Genomic DNA, 24,000 nt, shown 5'->3' on the forward strand with positions numbered 1-24,000 from the left:
ATTTTATCTTAATTGTTAATTACTTCCATTGTAATTTCCATATTTCCTTTCCTCACTGGGCTATTTTCCCTGTTGGAGCCCTCAGGCTTATAGAATCCTGCTTTTCCAACTAAGGTTGTAGCTAAGCAAGTAGTAGTAGTAGTAGTAGTAGTAGTATCATTGGCTTCCTCGCCTGATAGTGGGGGGGGGGAGTTTAGTGACTTGAACAGTTAAGTCGTGCTGCTGTGATGGTCAGCGACTAATGACAGCCACGCCTTCTGTTGGAAAAGAGAAGGAAGAGAAGAGAGAAGAAAGAAGGCTAATTTTCGTAATTAATGAGAACAATCAGAATAATCACGAATTGGCCATGACTCCTGTCCACATTTAAATCCATATTAGCAGCTCAGAATTGCCGAACGAGATTTCAGTACTCGCACTTTCGCTTACCATGTTATTATTCCAATGCGGAAATTGGAAATAAATTCCTTATTCTTTTTTCTTTTTTTTATTTGGCAAAGTTACCTAAATGTTACCTAAATCAATAACATCAGTAAATTCTGTGGAATTCTATGCTACGCGGATATGAAATATGTGGAATTTTATGCTACGTTGAAATGAACTACTTTAAGATCATCTTTATAACGTCGGCAAAATAATACAAAATGTAAAGCTTCGATCTGCTGATTAGTGCAAATTAGTGTTGACAAAAGCCAACAATCTTAAATAACAAATGGGGTAAACCGTATTACTTAGATGAACAGCTTTACGACGGTACAAAACGTCCCCATCTTTAAGGATTGGACTCCGAACCTTTTTCCATCTTGACATCATTTTCTAGAGGTATATGTTCACTAACAATAATAATAATATAATGTTAACTCTCCGAAAGCTCGTATTTATTGTGAATTGGAATATGAACCATTTTGAAATTAACGCTGCTGGGGTGAAAGCCAAAAGTAAATGCCAAAGAAATTCCAGTATTTGGGAGTAAATATTTTTCGAAAGAATTCTGAATTCTAAGAGACAATTGAGAGAAAAAATGAGGGAACCAAACATTTCCAGGACTAAATGGAGGAAAAACGTTATCCCTAACAGGTGACCTAGATGATTCCAAAAATATATCATAGTTTTTTTATTATCTTTTTTCATGTGAAATGGATATACAAAGAAACATTAGAAAGACAACTGAGAAAATTAGAAAAGTGTGAGAATATTTTTCTTGAAGGAACAATGCAGCCATATGAAAAGGAGTTTTATGACCGTAATAATAAAGCGTAGTGTTCAATAGCTGCAGAATAAAAAAAAAAAAAAAAAAACACCATGGAAAAGATTTAGCTACAGAAGAGAAAAAAGGCCAGGTATAAATACTAAGATTTTAGAAATGAAAATACTACATCTAACATTAAATAACGAAATTAGAAAAAACTTAATGCAGCGTAGTTATTTCAGATACAGTGTGATACAAAAAGAACCGCTTCGAAGTCAATACAAAATAAAATATACAAACTTAAAATTTTGGTAAAAATCATCTCAATGACCCAAAAGAGGTATAACTCCCTCATGTCAGTCGTTGCTCCAAAAGTCTATTAAAACTTTAGCAAAAAAATGAAGGTTCTTCATTTTCGTTGGCCACGAGAAAAAAAAATCTGGTTATCCCAAGGAAAAATAGCAATAGCTAACCCACGACTTCTGTTGCTTTAATAACTAACAAAGGTCAGCTTGCATAGGTAAATCATCAAAAAAGAAAACGTATGAAATATATTGCTTGAATATTAGTTAACCTTATGCCAGAACCAGACTTAATCATCAAAACGATGTGGCATAGTGCTTGTGATTCTCGACAACTGCTTTGGATATAGACTATGTCCTTATCATTATTATTATTATTATTATTATTATTATTATTATTATTATTATTATTATTATTATTATTGGCTAAGCTACAACCCTAGTTGGAAAAGCTGGATGTTATAAGCCCAGGGCTCCAACAGGGAGAATAGCCCAGTGAGGAAAGAAAACCAAGTAAAATAAAATATCTTAAGAACAGTAACGGTATTAAAATAAATATTTCCTATATAAACTATAAAAACTTAAACAAAAGAAAAAGATAAATAAAATAGAATAATGTGCCCGAGTGTACCCTTAAGCAAGAGAACTCTAACCCAAGACAGTGGAAGACCATGGTACCTGGGATACCCACCCTGTACCTAATGTATCAAAGATGATCCCCAGTAAAGGAAACATACACAGTAAATTCTAAAACACTTCATACTCAACACAGGCCGAAAAACAGCATTACATTGATTCATTTCGATATACTTACCATCTGCTGTATCTCTAACTTCTACGCAATCCTGCGCGCTTTGGGTACATGGGACCTGTTGATGTGATACTGGTCATTCGTGAACCTAAAAATCGTTCCTTCCAAAAACTGTTTTTTCTGTACACCATTCCTTTCATAACCATATTACCAGAGGCATCCATATCCATCTTTGAGCCAATGTTACATTTTCATAATACTTACTTTCCATAAGAAATTCTCACCATTTGAAACCAATTAACTCATTATATATATATATATATATATATATATATATATATATATATATATATATATATATATGTATATATATATATATATATATATATATATATATATATAAATCATATATATATATATATATATATATATATATATAATATATATATATATATATATATATATATATATATATATATATATATATATATATATATATATACACACACACACACACACGAACAAAATGAGATTATGAAGTGTAAAATGTCACGTATTCAATTATATGGTCCTACTAGTATTGACTTACGCCTCAGAAATGTTATAAGGCTTTAGTAAGCTAAAGCCTTATAACATAGGCTAGTTACAACCCAAAAAGCCATGAGAAGAATAATGATAAGGATAACACAATTAGAAAAAGAGCAACATGGATACGAGAGCAAACTGAAGTAGAGGATATTGTAACAATAAGCAATAAAAAAGAAATGGACATGGGCAGGACATATAATGTGAATGACAGATAATTAACGGACAAAAATAACAGATTGGGTCCCTACATTACAAACGAAGTACGGGAAGGAAGAGAAGACTATGGATTAACAATTTACGAAAATTTGTAGGTATAAACCGGCATAAATAGACCATAAAGAGACTAGTATGGAAGGATGTGTTTTGAGACCTTAGTCCTGCAGTGGACTAGCAATGGCTGATGATGATGATAGCACATACAGAAAACTGGGAGTTGTCTGGGATACCCATCTTCGGAATACGTCACAGTGTATGACACAAACCTAACCCAACTTTGAAATGAAGATACTGTTAATTCAAGTCTTGATCTACTGTTAACATATCTGAGAAAAACGAGACCGAAATCGATCTAACAGGACTGATTCGACAAAATTTCCGCATTTGCCCAATTATTAGTTGATACTTAAATATAATTAGTTAATTGATATCGATTTCATTCCTCGGAATACAACTTTACAAAATTCATCTACTGAGTAATTTGAGTGGTTGAGTTTTCTTGGTTATGTATTTCTTGAGATATCGCAAATTTTCGAAAAGAACTTTGAGGAGGTATAGTTAGTTATTTGAACACAGGTTGTTTCGACTTAGTGACGAGCCAAGAGTAGGTTGTGACTCGAAGGCGAGATTAAAGCAACTGAGTAACTTTATTACGACACATCGAGTATATATATACACACTAGGTCCCGATAAGAAGGTCACAAAATACAGACTTGCTATTTCTGGTCAAACCGGCAACTGGTTCTGTTAACAGCTAACAATAAAATATGCAGACAGGTTAAAACAAGTTGCTGTCAGTGCGAGGGGAGAGCAAAGATACAAAGGATAATATATACAATAAAGGGAAATGTCGTTACTATGTACATTCGTGTGACACACGGGTGGTCCATGGATCCCCTCCCCCCAAAAAAAATGACCTACTGTACATGTTAAATAGGGCGTCCTTATCTAGAGAGGCGAACTGTAGGCAGGTCATCTGGCAGGAGATAATGCAGGTTTTAGACGATCAATAGAGACCCAGTCTTCTTTGCCACGAATATTTAGTAGGAATGCTTTCAGATTACATCGGATCACAAGGAAAGGGCCCGTGTAAGGGAGTGTTAGCGGTGGCTTATTACTGTCGTTGCGTAGGAAGACGTGCGTTGCAGAGTGCAAGTCTGTCGATATGTGATGCTTCACTGGGGGCTTGTAAGTCTGGCAGCATGGAGTAAATTTTCCCACGACATGACGTAAGCGCTGGAGATCGTCAGAGGAGGTTGCAGAAGGAAACAATTCGGCAGGGACGACCAACGGGTCGCCATACACCATTTCAACTGCCAAGATGTCCAAGGTATCTTTAAGAGTGGTCCTTGGTCCCAGGAGGACCCAGAAATAGGTCTTTTGGCTTGCCCTTGAGGGAGGCGTAGAGGGGAGCAAGAGTGGTGGCAATGGCTGGCAGAAAACGGTGATAATATTTGATCATGCCCAAGAATTCTTGCGGTGCTTTGACGGTCGAGTGTGTGGGGAAGTTTTGAACAGCTGCTACCTTCTCAGGGAGGGGATGGACTCCCTCAGGAGTGATGCGGTGCCCTAAGAACGACACTTCGTTGGCGCTAAAGGTACACTTGTCGTACCGGACTACAAGGCTATTTTGTTGCAGGTGGTCGAGCACGATGCGCAGGTGACGGAAGTGTTCCTCTTTTGAGGAAGAGAACACAAGTATGTCATCCACGCAACATATACAGAAGGGGAGGTCTCCTAAGATGCCATCCATGAGACGTAGAAAAGTGGCCACAGCACTATGAAGGTCAAAACAGGAGTAATTGAAGGCGTATGTACCAAAGGGAGTGGTGATGGCAGTCTTGGGGATGTCTTCTGCGTTCATAGGCACCTGATAATACCCCTTCAGGAGGTCGAGCGTGGAAAAAACTTTCACTTTGTGCAGGTAGGTGGTCATGTCGACGATGTTTGGGAGGGGGTAGTGATCCGGTTCTGTTTGCATGTTTAGGTCCCTGTAATCCCCACACGGACGGAGGGAGCCGTCTTTCTTCAGGACGATGTGTAAGGGGGACGAACATGGGCTGGAGGCCTTTGGACAAAGGCCCATTTCCTCCATTTCGGCGAACGTCTGTTTGGCGGCTGCCAATCAATCCGGTGCCAGACGTCTGAATTTGGCAATGACCGAGGGTCCCGTCGTCTTGATATGGTGATAAATACCGGGTTTGCCAGGAGCTGTGGGCGTTTGGCAAAGTTCTGGACGTAAAACTTCCAGGTATGAAGTGAGGAGGTGGGTGTAGGCATCTGTGGATGCGCTGATGTGGAGAGCGAGGTTGGAGGGGGCGAGTTGAAGAGGTGTCGACAAGTACGAGTCTGCGTTGGCCAATCGTCGGTGGGCGACATCGACCAGAAGGTAGAAATGAGAGAGGAAATCTGCACCGAGGATTGACAATGTGATGTCAGCAACAATAAAAATTCCAATCAAATTTGCTATTTCCAAACAAAGTGAGGTTTTTGTAACCGTAGGTAGGTATCGCAGATCCATTGGCAGTTACCAGGCGGACGTCGGCAGACTTAGACAGACTACGTCGTGTCCTGAAGGGTTCCCTTGCCAATAGAGAACAACAAGCACCCATGTCTACCAAAAACCGCACGCCCATTCCTGCATCATGTAAAAAGAAAAGATTAGAAACATGGGAGGCCACCGCCACGAGCGATGGCCTACTTACAGGTTTTTTGGTCACTGACAATCCTTGACACATTTCTTCGTGGCAGCCCCGAATCTGGAATGGTAGTAGCAAATCTGTGGCCGATGGGCAGCAGTAAGTGGCTGAAGTCGTTCGTTGGGGCGCGGGCAAGTGGTGGGTGATGGGTGGCTTCGTCGCCGCTCCAGCACGTCACGGGGTAGGCGTGTGTGTCCTTCAGCATTCACGTCGGCTTCGGTCGACGTTGAATAGGTGTCCTCTTCGTCAGGAGTGAAGGCGTTAATGGAGGTCTTGAAGGTTGTGAAGTGGCTTTCCATAAAGGCGTCAGCTTTGGTCATCAAGTCTTCTATGGATAAACCATCGACATCGGGTATGGCAGCGCGTACAGGTTCAGGTAAACGGTGTACCCAAAAGGCTTGAAGTAGGTTCACCTCGCGAGGAGAGCCGTCTGCGGCAGGTTGCTGGCGAGCGATACTGGTCATTTCCCAAAGGGCGAGCGAAGCCCTTCGGTCCCCCAACGGTTGTTGAGATAGCTGAGAAAGCTTTGCTATACGGGCAGCTGATGGCGGTGAGTACTGCTGCACAAGGTATGTTTTGAGGGCGTCATATGCTATTGGGGTGTCTCCTTGTTCACAAAGCCAGTCGGAGATTTCTGGGAAGGTCTCCTCGGGTATAGGCCGACAACATAATCTACTTTGGTGGTTGAGCGAGTCACGCCCTAGATGCGGAACTGGACTTCTGCGCGCTGATACCAAGCAAACGCCTCTCCGCTGGCAAACGACGAAAGTTTGAATGGGGCGGCACCAACTTTCGTGGAGTCCGCCATAAAAAGTGTGGTGGGAGAAGCGAATTGACTTCTGGGGTCACCAATGTGACAGGCCAGGAGTAGGTTGTGACTCAAAGGCAGGATGAAAGCAACTGACTAACTTTATTACGACACATCGAGTACATATACACACTAGGTCCCGTTATGAAGGTCACAAAATACAGACATGCTATTTCTTGTCAAACCGGCAACCGGTTCTGTTAACAGTTAACAGTGAAATATGCAGACAGGTTAAAACATGTTGCTGACAGTGCGAGGGGAGAGCGAAGATACAAAGGATAATATATACAAAAAAGAAAAATGTCATTACTATGTATGCTCGTGTGACACATGGGTGGTACAACTTCTGACTAGCCCTAAGCCACAGGGTTCATCTTTAGTCTAAATGACTGCCAAAGGCTAATTCCAACCTCAAACACTTAAGGAGATCCACGTTACCGATTTTCTACTTATTATGGTCATATTAAGGCATAAATTACACTTTCAGGTGTATAAACTTTCAGCACTTATGGGCATTTATTTTTCATAGAATCGGTCTCTTCAGTGCACTCCGTCTACTATGTAATTATTGCTTTACCTGTATCAATGGCAGATCTTCAATTTTCATCGACTTGCCTTAGCCTCAATTAGCTAATTTTGTTCAACCCTAGGTTTTCAATCATATAAGAAATTCTTTTAGCTTTCTTACAGAACAATATGAGCAGTCGATGAGCATTCTAGGTATTCTAGCCCAATTATTTTTTTCTTATTTTTTATTACTAACTTTGTGGAATAATAGTAACGTGACCAGGAAATGTTTGGACTTTTGACCTCTTCTAGGCCACAGATTTAAATTTCATATTGTAGTCTGTGCAAGGCCAAATCCTTCTCCAAGTACTTCTGGCGATACACACTTAACCGATTTGAAACTAAAGCGTCTCTCTATCTATATAGCTCTACACCTTTTATGTATGGGCGCTAAAATTTCAGTACTGTACAAGTATAATATAGTATTGGGCTTGGCAAGTCACAAGGTATCTAAGATATATCATATCGCGTTTTATCCTTGGGTACAATTACACAAGGATTATTTTTAGATAGGTCTTGAAATTCTCCAAAGCTTGCTTTACCTTTTTTTGAAGAACAAGGAATTGTTTAATCACAAAATTAAGTTTATTTCGGAGGGGTAGGTGCCTTGTTAGGCCCTTAAATATACTGTACATTTTCCCAATCTAAATTCTTAAAACTTCCTACTAGGTAGACTGTGAATAATTTAGGAGAGATGGGGTCTCCTTGTCTAACTTCTTTCTCTGTCAGAATTTTCTCACTACCTTTACCTAATTTTAAGACTGCTGTACTTCCCGTATAGATACATTCAAGTGTTCTAACATAAGATTCATTTATTCCATGTCATTGAAGGGTTTTTATTTCTGCTGAAGTTTTGACAGAATCAAAAGCTTTCTCATAGCCTATTGATGTCATACAAAGTGCTTTGTTCTACTTTGTATATATTTCTATTAGCACGTTAATTATATGGAAATGGTCAGTTATTGAGCACCTACTTATAAATCCTGCCTGCTCTCATTGGACTAATATGATCTTTGTAAATATTTTATATATTACTGAGAGTAAACTTTCTGGACGTTAATTTTTCAGGTCTTTAATGTCTTACTTTTAGGGAATCAGTATGATGAAGTTTTCGCAAGCTGTAGGCATATAGTACTCTTGATAACAAATTATTTCAGTACTATGAAATCGCCATTTATTATTAAATCAATTGTTAGTCCATCTTCTCCTGCTGCTTTGCCTCTTTTCATGCCGTTTAATGTTTTCCTTAACTCTCCTTCTGTTACTTTTGGTACCGCCTTAGGTGTTTGATTATTTCTAATGGCAAGGTTATTCCTTATATCACTCTTGCATAGCATTGCATAGAAATCATGTGCGATTTTTCATCCTTTAAAGGAAATATCTGTTTGCACCCTGTTCACGATTTCTTATCATCGATTTAATGCTCCCTCCTTCTTTAGTGTTTCCTCCATTGATCTCATTGTGTTGACGATTTTCTGGCGTTTTTAGTTTGTTTATTGTGCATCGATAGTTCTGCTAATTCTATTTCATATCTCTTAAATTTTACTCTCATTTTCAGTCTTTTTAATATATATATATATATATATATATATATATATATATATATATATATATATATATATATATATATATATTACATATTCATGCACTTGAATATCTATCATATATATTATATATAGATGCATTTGAATATATATATATATATATATATATATATATATATATATATATATATATATATATATATATACATATATATATGTATATATATATATATATATATGTATATATATATATATATATATATATATATAGGCTATACATACATATATATATATATATATATATATATATATATATATATATATATATATATATATATATATATATATATATACTGTATATATGTATGTGTGTGTAAATATATGTATTTAGGTAATTATGTATGTATATAATTGTATAATTTATATGTATCATTATATCTATCCCATGTCCACGGATAAATGAGATATCGAAACATAAGTTTTTTTTTCACTTCATAACAAAATTAGTAAAATACACTTTGTACAGCGTAAATACCCTCTGACGAGTACCCAATTAATCTTATGAGAACTTGAATGGTACAGATTCTCTTTATGAGGAAGGAAATCATTTTTGCTTCCTTAACATGCTGAATATACCTAATTTGTAGAAATCTCCACTATGATGGAAATATACTGTCACCCATAACATGTTATGACACTTCATATATAACAAAGTTCAATGATCTCACGAAACATTTTATAAGACTCATGGCACTCTTATAAAGGTCAATGATCTTACGGGATAAAATCAAACTAACATATACATCTTTATATTTTTCTATCCAGAGCTTGGGACATATCTGCATATCGATATAATCTTCAATATATAAATTTATATACATATATACATATGTGTGCGTTTATAATATATATATATATATATATATATATATATATATATATATATATATATATATATATATATATATATGTGTGTGTGTGTGTGTGTGTATGTGTCTATGTGTGTGTAATTAAGGTCATAATGGGGATGATTCTATGAAAGAAATGCTAAAGAGCTGTCAAATGATGTATGAAACCAATGTAAAGAAAACACTGTTTGCTCCGTACACCTGCAAAGAGCACAACAAGCACTGCATTCTCTCCTCCATTCCCCTCTAGCTCACAAGCAATCTCTTGGTTCCTGGATATCAAGTTATTTAATTTCCATTAGCTCTATCACGCCATCTACCTACCAGATTCTAAACATTCCTCTAAATTGCACTTTTTTTTTTTTTTTTTACTAAACTAACATCCTAAATATTTCCAAATAACTGAACAATCTCCAAACACGTGCTAATCCATTTATCAAACCTGCAATCCCCTTATCACGTGACCAACCCTTCTAATATTTCTTGCAAAGAAGATATGCAAACCATTGGAAATCAGCCTTTTTCATTATTTCATGATCAGAATCCATACACTTGTCATTTCCAATGAGCAACCTTAGTTCAACAATATTTAAACACGTTCCAACTTTGGCTTCCATAGACACTCCAATTTCTTATCTAACTTTCTTACTTCACCTATTATCTGACTCGACTATCCTTTCGTCCTATCATCTCTCAAAATATTCGCCCCTGAAATAGCTATAAGAATCTACATCTTCCAGTCTCTTACCTTCTACAATCTATATAAAAATTCACTGCTTCAATTTCCTGGTTCTCATCTATCATCCACACCATACCCTTGTCTAGTTTTACTCTCAATCTTTCCAGCTATAAATCCTTTCACACTCTTCCTTCTCATCATCCACAATCACCACTGTAGCATCTGCAAACGCCAACTATTCCAGAAGCCATTCTCTCCTCCCATCCCACAACTTGGCACCTACATCTACTGTCATTTCTCCGACTTCTTGCGCTACTACATCATATAAATATTAACCAAGCATGGAAAAATGACTTTTGTTAGGCCAGAAGCATCTAATAAATGTATTGCATAAGTCAGAAAGAAAAAGGAGAAAGATTGAGTTTCATCCCGAGACTTCTTGACTGGGAGACAAGTAAAATTATGGTTGCAATATACTTTCTCTCGTTCTCTCTTTGGTATTCAGATTCCTCCCCAGGAATCTTGAATAATAAGCTTTACTCAGAGACAATACATTTCTTTTAAACCCGAGTAAGACTAACAGATGGTCCTCAACGATCACAATTCTTTTAAATAAAATGGAATGTAATCTTTGCAGATGAGACCAGTATCTTAATCCACTCCAGTGAACAAGGGAAATTACTTCAAGGAAATTATATTAAACTATTCGGTAGATGCGGCAATGCCAAGCTATTTGTAAAATTTAGACAAAAAACTTTCGATAAGCTTGCCACCAACCTTGACACCAATTAGCCAATACTTATGTCAATACTTCCGTGCTGCGACAAGCTTGTTCCAACTCAAAGACTTACAGAGAGAAAAATGATAGGAATAGTAATAAAAGACAGAAAAAGAGCAACATGGATACGAGAGCAAACTAAAGTAGAGGATATTTTAACAACACGTAAGAAAAGGAAATGAACATGGGCAGGATATACAGTATAATGAGAATGACAGACAACAGATGGACATTAGGAATAACAGAATGGGTGCCTAGAGATTGTAGAAAAGCAGAGGAATAAAGAGAAGACAATGGATTGACGAACTAAGAAAGCTTTCGGGTGTAGACTGGCACAGATATACCATAAACAGACGCAAGTGGAAGGACATGTCTAAGGCCTTTGTTCTGCTGTGGACTAGTGGCGGCTGATGATGATAATACATACATATATATATTTATATATATATATATATATATATATATATATATATATATTTATATATATACATATATATATATATATATATATATATATATATATATATATATATATATACACACACACTCACATATATACTGTTTACACACACACACACACACACACACACATATATATATATATATATATATATATATATATATATATATATATATATATATATATATATATATATATAATGATGATTAAAGTTCCCGCCTTCCATAATAACATCGAAACCCTATAAATAAATGAATGAATAAACAAAAAGGAATAATGCATGTGATATCTAGTTATGCATTTCTCAAGCAGCATCGACATTCCTTGGAATGAGAATCAGTCTGGTTTCAAGGTCTCATCTGCATATAGAAGATGCCGGCGCCAATGTACTCTTTAACAGCAAAGGCAAACTCTCTCTCTCTCTCTCTCTCTCTCTCTCTCTCTCTCTCTCTCTCTCTCTCTCTCTCTCTCTCTCTCTCTCTCTCTCTCTCTCTTAATATTTGGATGGCAATGTCTGTGACTGGATCTCTACATTATGCATAAAAACACTTTGGAATCTTTGTGATTCACATTTCTTTCTCATTCATGGTTAAGGTTTAAATACATTTCAATATATTAGTACATACTGGCTTGTAATAAAAGCATTAAAGTGTTGAGAGAGAGAGAGAGAGAGAGAGAGAGAGAGAGAGAGAGAGAGAGAGAGAGAGAGAGAGAGAGAGAGAGAGAGAGAGAGAGAGAGACTATTGGTCTCCCAACAAAAGCTTGGGAAGGAAAAGATTTTTCGCGAAGATCAGTTATGAAACATGTTGCAAGTACTACGGGAGAAGATGGAAAAGGGTTTTGTTAGCTTTTTTTTTTTTTTTCCACAACGCTTTGCCGTCACACGATCAAGCTATTATTGGTTAAGGGAGTTTGTTTTATACACACATACATACATACATACATTCATTCATATATATATATATATATATATATATATATATATATATATATATATATATATATATATATATATATGTGTGTGTGTGTATATATATATATACATATATATGTGTATATAAATAAAATATATATATACAGTATATATAATCTTTGTCTGCATCTTTTCCTGCTTTTATGTGGGGTCGATGTTTCTGACCAGTATTCTCCATCTACCTCTGTCCCACACTTCATCACCGGTTAATCCCTTTGATCGAAGGTCATCCTTGATATAATATATATATATATATATATATATATATATATATATATATATATATATATATATATATATATATATATATATATATATATATATATATATATATATATATATATATATATATATACTGTACTGTCCCTTCTGAGTGGGGATACCTTAATGAAGTAAAAGGGCTTATGTATCGCCCTCATCAGCAAAGCTGTATTAGTCAGGATCACCCATAATAAGTATATCTGCTGTGAGCGATCAGACTAGTCTCCCACCATCAGCAATTCCCAGTGGCTAGCGTGGTGAGGAAATCACCGAACACAATACATGAATAAGGACATGTTTGAGGATATTTCATGCGTAAAATTTACAGGAACCAGTAATATTCAGACGCAAAAACAAGACTAGGAAAACTTAAACTATAGGAATCTTTATCGAGTATTTTCAGGAAATTTTGAAAATAAACAATACTGGTAATGATTCACATCGTGAACATTATATATATGCTTATAAATATATATACATATATATATACATATATATATATATATATATATATATATATATATATATATATATATATATATATATATATATATATATATATATATATATATATATATATATATATATATATATATATATATATATATATATATATATATATATATATATATATATATTTATATATATATATTTATATATATATATATATATATATATATATATATATATATATATATATATATATATATATATATACACTGGCACTTCCCACAATTTTGGGAGGAAGCCAACATAATACAAAAGAAACAAAAGGGAGAATTTTCCCTCTTGTTCCTCGTTGTGCCTGACGAGCGATTCAGCAGAGTTTTGTTGGTACTGCCAAGGTGCCACAGCCCACCCTCCCCCATATTCCACTATAAATAAAGCTTCACTTGCCAACTCCCCTACTGCCGCTAGCTCTGCAGTCACCATAAGGTGACCAAGGAAAGCAGCAGGGCCTATTGGAACAAGATTACAATGCCTTGGCATTCTTATTTATTCCTAAGACGCTCTTTTGCATCTCAAATCTATCCTCCTGTCACCTAGGGTTTTTTCAGTCTATCCATCCACCCAAACCTTGTACTCATCAGGAGACAACCATTTAAACTCTCTCAATAGACAAGCAGGCAAGTAACTTAATAATATTTTAACTCTTTAACAATATAATAAGTACAACCTATTGAAAGTGATAAATAGATTATAGCCATCAACATCCCTCCCATTACACCAAATCTCCTGAACGCCAACATATATAAAAGCATAGCAGCCAAAGCAGGGACATTACACCTAATCTGCTGAACGCCAACATATATAAAAGCATAGCAGCCAAAGCAGGGACATTACACCTAATCTGCTGAACGCCAACATATATAAAAGCATAGCAGCCAAAGCAGGGACATTACACCTAATCTCCTGAACGCCAACATATATAAAAGCATAGAAGCCAAAGCAGGGAATGTAGCTTCTATACAGTAGGATGCAGAGGACTTGTTTGGCAAGAAGGTTAACCCGTTCCTTAAATTACGACTCCATAAATTTACTCCTGTAATAAACATGACCTATATAGTTGAGTTATTACGACAAAATTCCAAGATAAGAGCAGTAACATCCATCTTAAATAGGCTTTAACCTTAGTAATGTTTCATATCAACACTACAAAGAATTACTTGTTTTGGTTTACGCTAAGTTGTTAAATCCCCATCTTTCTCTTTGATATTCTTTCCCAGAAATGTAGGACTAAAGTGAATATTAGTAAAACTAAGATAATGAGAGAGATTTGCAGTTTACATATTTGTTTCTGGACGAGTAAAGACATCAGAACAAACGTAAAGTTGTAGAAGGGATGATCTTTGGAGCTTATGATGGTAATATCATCAGGGATTGACTTCTGCAAATATATACAGTGTATATATATATATATATATATATATATATATATATATATATATATATATATATATATATATATATATATTTATATATATATATATATATATATATATATATATATATATATATATATATACACACATTTGCAGAAGTCAATCCCTGATGATATTATCATCATAAGCTACAAAGATCATCCCTTCTACAACTTTACGTTTGTTCTGATGTCTTTACTCGCCCAGAAACAAATATGTAAACTGCAAATCTCTCTCAGTATCTTAGTTTTACTAATATTCACTTTAGTCCTACATTTCTGCTCTCTCTCTCTCTCTCTCTCCTCTCTCTCTCTCTCTCTCTCTCTCTCTCTCTCTCTCTCTCTCTCTCTCTCTCTCTCTCTCTCCAATAAATACTCTGATTAAATTTCATGAATCAAAATATGGAAACATTCTTTAAATCGTTAATGGTTTACTATTGTTGTAATCTAAATTTGTTATTCCTTTAAGAAATTTGAATGCCTCTATTGACTGTGGCCCTAGTCATCGAGTTAGTATTTCAAGCAAGTTCAAAAGTTTCATCCTCCGTCTATATCTAAATTGTCTTAGTGATGGAACTAGTTTGGTGGCCCTAGCTTGTACTTCTTCCAGTCTATCTACTGTATATCCTTCTGAATACTTGGGAGCCCAGAATTTTACTCCATATTCTTTTTCAAATATGGAATTTATCACATGTAAAAGCTTTTTAGATTCTTGCATTCTTTGTAAATAATATCAATAAAACCATTTTTGATTGAAAATCAAGGCTGCCTTTGTGGCATTAATTTTAATAGACACCTTTTCTATGGTTTCGATTTTCTTTTTATCAACAGCAGTGCATTCTCGCAATCATTGCACTATTCTCATCTTCAGAGATCGGATATTCATAGGTAAATGCACTTTGTCTTTTACTTTCAATTCGTTCATATAAACATACGCTAATCCACTTATTTAATCAAAAATATATACAGTACACTAGAATGGGTGCACAGTACAATGGACACAGACATAATACTATGGTAAGCACAAGTACAATTTTCGAGTCCAAGTCCAGGGAAGTTCCAGGGTTTGGCGATCGTATTCGTGTCGTGACCAGGCAGTTAGGTTGAGTTGTGACGAATTCCATGCAGCTAAGCACTTCTGCTGATCATCACGCTTGAATAGTAACTGGGGGTGAGGGCTTCATAGCTATATTTAATACGAATCCAGGTAGGTCTCTGTCTGGTCACTGAACAGTCATACATCCGGTATACAACGAGGGTGTAGCCAGTATTTGTGGATGGGGGGAGTGCTATGAGCTCATCACCAGGCCAGGTGAACTCCCTGAGTCACCTGTGAGAGATTCCTGATCAGAGGGATCTGTTCTCTGACTGGCTGTTGCATGCACTGGGCGTGGTTCTGTTCCAGGCGAGCTGTTGATGCACTTATTGGTGCTATCATCCTCAAGCCCTCTTGATCAGAATGGCCACTTTTAATGGAGGGGCAATCCTTTGGTAGGTTGGCAGGAGAAGCATGTCTTGCATAGTGTTGAGGATGGAATTCTTCTGCTGCATCCGTAGTACCTCAAGACTTCTAAGGTGCTTGCTGTTCAAGACACAACCAATGATTTCCATGTAGTTCATGATGTGTTCTCACGAAATGTTCCAATTATGAGGTTGTCAATGATGTGCCATGATACCATCTAGAATGTACATGATAATACAGGCATTTACAGTGCCCCATACTGGTCATTTTGATATAGCTGCTAAGGGATCCCTGAAGAGATGGATATCTATCCTACAAATTCAGTGTGAGAGGAGATTTGGCTTAAAAAGATATTCTTGAGTGTTACGGACGAGGAACTCCTTCAGAAACACATATCTCTTGATGCAACACTTGTAGCTCATATGAAGCTGCCAGGATGATTTCTTCACCTATTCGAGTCCCACCCTTTCATCAATGTGTCTTCTCAATGTACAAGAAACAGAACGAATGGAAAAAAATATGCTTCAACCCCAAGCCCAAACTGGTCACTCCCTGCCAGTGTTGTCACGTGGCCCTTCTGCAGCATGCCCAGCCAGAAAAAGTTTCAGCAAGAACTACCGTTGCCAAGGTAGCTGGGGCAGTTCAACAAGGTCCCCTGCCAATGCTGTTCAGTTCTCAGTTTTTAGTCGTGTGGGCATTGTGATAAGTGCTATCAAATAAATAAAAATGCTGACACACAGGGTGTCCCTTAAGTCACAAATCTATATTAACTACAGATAAATCTCACCTGTCTAGTCAAAGCCTCCGGCTAGTCACCTAAACCTATATGCATCCTTCTAATATATGTTACACTCCTGATTCAGATGTTACCCAACAAAGATGCCTACTAAAGATCCATAGGAGTTGTTTAATGCCATATCCTACAACTATAATACTAACGACATATTGCTCAGCCATAAAACCATCTTTAGGCACCTTCCAGGCTACTCTTACTCTAGTTAAGCAATCTTGCTCTGCAGTGATACAAGTTCATGATAGTGTTCAGACACCATTTGGTCTTACATCCACTGTAAATAAATGACCATTATCTCTTCTAATTTCCCTAATCCAATGGTATGTCAATAGATGCATGGAACTGCCCCTTTCTTCTGCCTCTTCCCTCTGTTGAGACAAAAGAAGTTTTTTTCTATGGGAATTCAAGGATGCTCTGGTTGCCAAAGCGTTTCTCAAAACAGCACCACTCCAACCAATAAAAGGTTCTCCTATAAGGATTCACCTCAAAGGATGGTCTAGTCACCCGTGCTGTGTACACACACACTATCAGATACCGATACCCTTCCCTTTTTGCAACTAATTTAAGCAAGAACACTCCTCCAGGGTTAAATAATGATTCCATCCCCTCGTAGTAATAGCCGAGGACTCAGGTGTCCATATCACTGTTGACCTCAACAAGTTTCCATCCAACTCACCATTCTCCAATTCCATTTGTTGCCATCTGCAGTGTTAACTGAAAGGCAAGTTATTTTAATACTGTAGATACCTTATGTGGGTAGTGGCAGATGATGCTTGCTGAAGAGGATTAAACCTTTATGGCCTTCATTACACCTTATTGAAATTTCAAACACTGCAGAGGTCAAATGGGTTTCATAGCTACAGGAGATGCTTTGTGACTCTGTGGTGATATGGCCCTTCAAGGTTTGCAGAATTGTGATATGTCGTGGATGATATACTTCTCTCTGATGAAGATTATTACATTCACCTTTAACGAATCTACAAGATGTTTCTCAGATGCTGAAAATCCAAAATTGTCCTTTTATGCCGAGTTCACCACCAAGATCACTGTTACAACTCAGACCCTTTAACCTCTTGATGAACCCCAATAGAGCATTCATATGGACTCCAGATCCTTCGTATAGCTGTCTTCAGAACTGTGTGACTTCAGGATTACCTTCCAACTGTTAAGACCTACAACAGTCTTTACTTCCTTTCTGGATTTTAATGGCAACCTCTCAACTGATGGGGATCTTGTTCTCAATTCAGCGAGGATTGTGATCCATGTAGCCACAAGGCAACGTGCAAGACAAACTGTTTTTTGGCCACACATTGACTCCAACATCACTAGTACTGTCAGAGCATTTTATATTTGTCAGGTGTTACAGCCTTGTTTTCAGTTGGAACCTTTATTAAATGAACAAGGCCTTTCAATTCTGTCTCAGGTGATATCTTCGGTGTCACTGGAAAGTCCTTCCTTGTTGTAAATGATCAACTCTCTAGATGGCATATTGTGGTCCCATGTAAAGGAAACACTACCACCTCCAACACCACACGTATCTTCTGTCGCTACTTCAGGGAACTTGGCATTCACCTCCATCTCCAGACTGATGTTGGCCCTCAATTCCCCAGCAAAGAATTACAATAATTCTCGAAGATATGGGGTGTCTACCACATTATACCCTCACCCCACTGCCCACAGTTCAATGGCCATACAAAAGTATTTTTAATAGATAATATGCATCTGATCTTCAAGAAAGCACCTTCTGGCAATATTAATTGCGAAGAATTTGATCGGGACCTTTCGGACCTAATAATACCCCGAACTTCACAGGTAGCTCTCCAGCAAACATTTTATATGGCCACCCACTCTGTATCCACTTATCTGCTCATCCACAGTCTTTTACAAAGGAGTGGTAGGTCTGTGAATGTAGTGCAATTGTCTATGGTGAACAAGTGAAGTTACAATATGATCAGCATGCCCAACCCCTTCCTAGATTGAGTAAAGGTCATAAAGTGAGGATCTAAGACACAATATCTCATTGCTGTGACAAGGATGCAGTCATCACGGGTCTATGAGGTGGTCTTCCCAGTGGACGAGTTTGTTGAAGTGACAGCCATTTTCACACCAATGAGCCAACCCCTGGAGTTGACCCCCTCCCCCATATTCCTGGGGACTCTTGTATGGACGTGTGAAGTCCTTAATACCTAAAACCCCAGTGTTTCCATGCAGATCTCAATGGCTCATGGAAAAAACTCGCTCGAGAATGGAACTACAAGCGTAAGGGGGGAGGGAAGTGTAGATATATAAAACATGAGACCATTATATCAACTAACGTATCGTAAACCATTCATTCCTTCACTAATAATATAATGCATATTACATATTCCGCTTATTAGTTATGCCTCGTGTAAAATAAAAATACCTTCATGTACTTGTGCATATTTATATATCGCACTATAATCATTCTTATGCATATTTGTATGTTGCATTATTAATTATGGCAACTCCCAAGAACAACAGTGTACTTTACTGCCTCGGGTCATTTCTGAGATTCTTTGTCGTCCCCCAAGGCACTTAAGATTACTAATAGAAATTACATTACAATATGTGCCTTTTTCATACCTCTCAGAAGATGAGAATAGCGCAGTGACTGGCAGAATGCACTGCTGTTGACAAGAAGAAAATCAGAACTATAGAAAAAGTGTCTCAATGAATGCCACTGAGGCAGCCATATTTTTCAATCGTACATGCATAAAAAGGGTCTCTAGCTGAAATACAATAAAATCTATAAGAAGAAGAAGAAGAAGAAGAAGAAGAAGAAGAAGAAGAAGAAGAAGAAGAAGAAGAAGAAGAAGAAGAAGAAGAAGAAGAAGAATTTATGAACGTCATATTATATATCCCTAGATGGCAGAAATAATTAAAATCTGAGTAATAATCAGCCGTAATTAATAGAGGAAAATAGAGTGAAATTATTATTTGCAAACAAACTCACCATAATTTCTTCACTATGATGAAAATGCTTCGTTAAACTTTATTCTAATAAAACGGTTCGTTAAACTAGAGTCTAATACAACATACAGACGAATGACCCAACGCTTTCCTGAGAGATAATTTACCCTGGAAGAAATCGTACGTGCGGAACCAATTGAAAATATTTAAGGAGGCAAAAGGCACTGATAATCTAATTCTTTTATCTAAGCGATGCCTGACGCAAGCATGATGAAAGCAGAGAAGGAAAAAGATGAAGGTGATACCTTTCCTTTGAACTTCCGTCAGCGAGGCAGTAACGATTTTTGACAATCTTGTTTTGTTTTTTCTCTCACCACTATCTTTTAGAGACGGGTGTACAATTCTTTTACTTTAGGACTACCATTTACTTAACAGAAATCAATATTCAAGATAACTCCAGCTTTCCTCTTTTTACATATATGGAGAATTTTAATTTTACAGGCGACAATGTGCAGTGAAAAGTAAGCTTTCAAGTAAGCTTTTAATCTAACATTTCAACAAAAACTTGGATGAAAGAAAATTTCCATAAAAACATACTACATGGTTCAATCCTCCAAGTTAACACCTATGTCACAAACTTCCACAAGGCGAGGGTTTTGAGAACTGGCGCAATAAATAGGTTACCATATTGAGCTGGACAAGGAGTTGTGGATAACAAGTAGGTGAAGAAATGTGTAAACAAGATACAAAAGTAAATATGATATAAAACTGCTTATAGTAAATAAAACTTGCAAGAGGTGGCATACAATAGATCTCGGGTTTATGTTAGACATAAAATTCTGAATAAAATTTGTGTTTCTGTTAAAAATCAATATTCAGACTTCTAGCCCCAGATTTCCGTTTTGGAAGGGATCTGTGAACCTGTGTAGTTTATGCTGGAATTTTCAACATAGAGTATATGACATAATATACTTAGGGTGTACAAAATACAAAAACCAGTTGCAAGAAGTCAGATATTTAATAAATGTTGCGATTGAGAATTATAAAAACAACTGTCATTGGAACATTCTACCTGTGGTTATGCAAAATTCGAGTTATAGTTCATTAAAATTTGGACAAGGGTCAAGTAATTGAGGACAAGCAATATTATTCAGGTAAGAGTAAACGTTACCTTTACAACGTAAACAGTAATCCACATTTATTTTGTCTAAAGTATATATAACTTTCTTGATCTATGGAGTAAGATGTAGACCGTCGCCAACAAAATAGGATGAAATATTTCATATTATAAGTACATTAAAATTATCCGTGAGTTCTTAACAAGTTTAAAGAGTTATAGTAATCTCACAAAAATGCAAAGATCATTCCAAAAAGTTTAGAATAAGTTATTTATCTAAAAATATAGCGAGTATATACATTTACGAAGTTAGGTTACTAAACTCCTACTTTTGGTAAGAAATTTTATCTCGCTTAAAATTAGAGTGACTTCTAACTTTTTGCAAACTTGTAGCAACTTCCTTAATCGTTTCTATTATGAAAAGTGACTATCTACTCCCCTAAGGAAAACATGTTTCTTTCTTACACCAAAACTTAACTCCGGGCCGCCTCAGTTTATTGAATAAATGTGTTTATTCATTGAACGACGAGAATTGCAGTATATGGCTTACAGATTGTACTTATGAGTGCTCTGAACATTCTTTCCTGTTTAAGCAGAATCATGGAAATATTTCAGCATTGTTTTGCGTTGGTAAACAATCGTTTATTTCGTTGTTGTTTGTTAATACTAAACATGAGCTAATCTGTGTAAGGGTTAACAAACATAAGCTATTTATGGGTAAGAATTAACAAACATGAGCTATATGTAAGCAAAGATTAGGAAACAACTGCTATTTCTGGGCAAAGGTTAACAGACTTGAGCTATATCCGGGTAAGGATTAAGAGACATCAGTTATTTCTGAGTAAGGATTAAAAAACACAAGCTATCTCGGGGTAATGATCAAGAAACGTCAGCTACTTCTGGTTAAGGGTTAAAAACATAGGCTATTTCTTGGTAATGATTAACAAACATGAGCTATATCTAGGTAAGGACTGAGAAACATCAGCTATTTCTGGGTAAGGGTTAATAAACATGAGCTATTGCTAGGTAAGGATTAACAAACACGAGCTATATCTGGGCGAAGATGAAGAAACATCGGTTTTTTTCAGGATAATGATTAACAAACATGAGGTATATCTGGGTAATGATTAAAAACATGAGTTATACCTGGGTAAGCATTAAGAAACAGATATTTCTGGGTAAGGGGTACCAAATATGAGCTATACATGGGTAAGGAATAAGAAACATCGGCTATTTCTGGGTAAGGGTTAACAAGCATGAGCTATTTCTGGCTACGGATTAACAAACATGTGTTATATCTGGGTAAGCATTAAGAAACTGATATTTCTGGGTAAGGGTTACCAAACATGAGTTGTACAGGTGTAAGGATTAAGAAACATGAGCTATTTCTGGCTACGGATTAACAAACATGTGTTATATCTGGGTATGGATTCATAAATATCAGTTATTCCTGGGTTAGGGTTAACAAAGATGAGCTATATCTGGCCAGAGATTTAGAAACAACAGCTATTTCTGGATAAGGGTTAACAAACATGAGCTATTGCTGGATAAGGGTTAACCAACACGAACTATTTCTGGGTAAGGATAAAAAACATGAGCTATTTATGAGTAAGAGTTAACAAGCATTAGCTATTTTTGAGTAAGAATTAACTAACATGCTCTATAGCCTATGTGAGTAAGGATTAAGAAACATCAGCTATTTCTGGGCAATGGTTAACAAACATGAGCTTTTCAGGGAAAGGATAAACAATGATGAGCTTTTTCTGGGAAAGGATTAACAAATATCAGCTATATCTGGGTAAAAATTAAGAAACATTAGCTATTTCTAGCTAAGGGTTAACAATCATGAGCTTTTTCTGGGTAAGGATTAACAAACATGACCTATTCCTAGGTAAGGATTAAAAAACATCAGCTATTTCTGGGTAAGGGTTATCAAACATGAGCTATATCTGGATAAGGAATAAGAGACATCAGCTATTTCTGAGTAAGGGTAAACAAACATGAGCTATTGCTGGGTAAGGGTTAACAATCATGAGTTATTGCTGGGTAAGGGTTTACAAAAATGTGCTATTTCTGGTAACAAGTATGAAATATGAGCTATTTCTGGGTAAGATATAAAAATATAAGCTATTTATGGGTAAGGGTTGACAAGCATGAGCTACTTTTGAGTAAGAATTGACAAACATGAGCTATATCTGAGAAAGGATTCAGAAACATCACCTATTTCTGAGTAGGGGTTAACAAACATGAGCTATATCTGGGAAAGGAAAAAGAAACATCAACTATTTCTGGGTAGGGATCAACAAACATGAACTAGATATAGGTAAAGAATAATAAACATCAGTTATTTCTGGGTAAGGGTTAACGAACATGAGCTATATCTGGGTAAAGATTAAGAAACATGAGCTATTTCTGAGAAAAGATTAGCCAATGTGAGCTATTTCTGGACGAGGATTAACAGACAGGAGCTATATCTGGGTAACAATTTAGAAACATCAGCTACTTCTGGGTAAGGGTCATCAAACATGAGCTATATTTGGGTATAGAATAAGAAATATCAGCTATATCTCGGCTATATATAAGTAAGGATTAAGAACCATCAGCTACTAGTTCTGGGTAAGGGTTAACAAACATGAGCTATATCTGGGTAAAGACTAACAAACATGTGCTATAATAACTGAAACATCACCTATTTGTGATGAGGGTTAACAAAGATGAGGAATTTCTGGGGAAGGATTAACAAACGAGCTATATCTAGGTAAGGATTGAGAAACATGAGCTATATCTGAGTACTTATTAAAAAACATCAGCTATTTCTGGGTAAGAGTTAACAAACATGTGCTTTTTCTGGGTAAGTATTAAGAAACATTAGTTATTACAGAGTATATTCTATGAAACATGAACTATATCTGGGTAAGTATTTAGAAACATCAGGTATTTCTGCGTAAATTTTAACCAAAATGAGTTATGTCTAAGTAAGGATTAAGAAACATCAGCTATTTCTGGGTAAGATTTAACAAACATCAGGAATTTTTGGGTAAGGATTAACAAAAAAA

Source organism: Palaemon carinicauda, chromosome 8 (genome assembly GCF_036898095.1).
Source record: "Palaemon carinicauda isolate YSFRI2023 chromosome 8, ASM3689809v2, whole genome shotgun sequence".
Classification (NCBI taxonomy): Eukaryota; Metazoa; Arthropoda; class Malacostraca; order Decapoda; family Palaemonidae; genus Palaemon; species Palaemon carinicauda.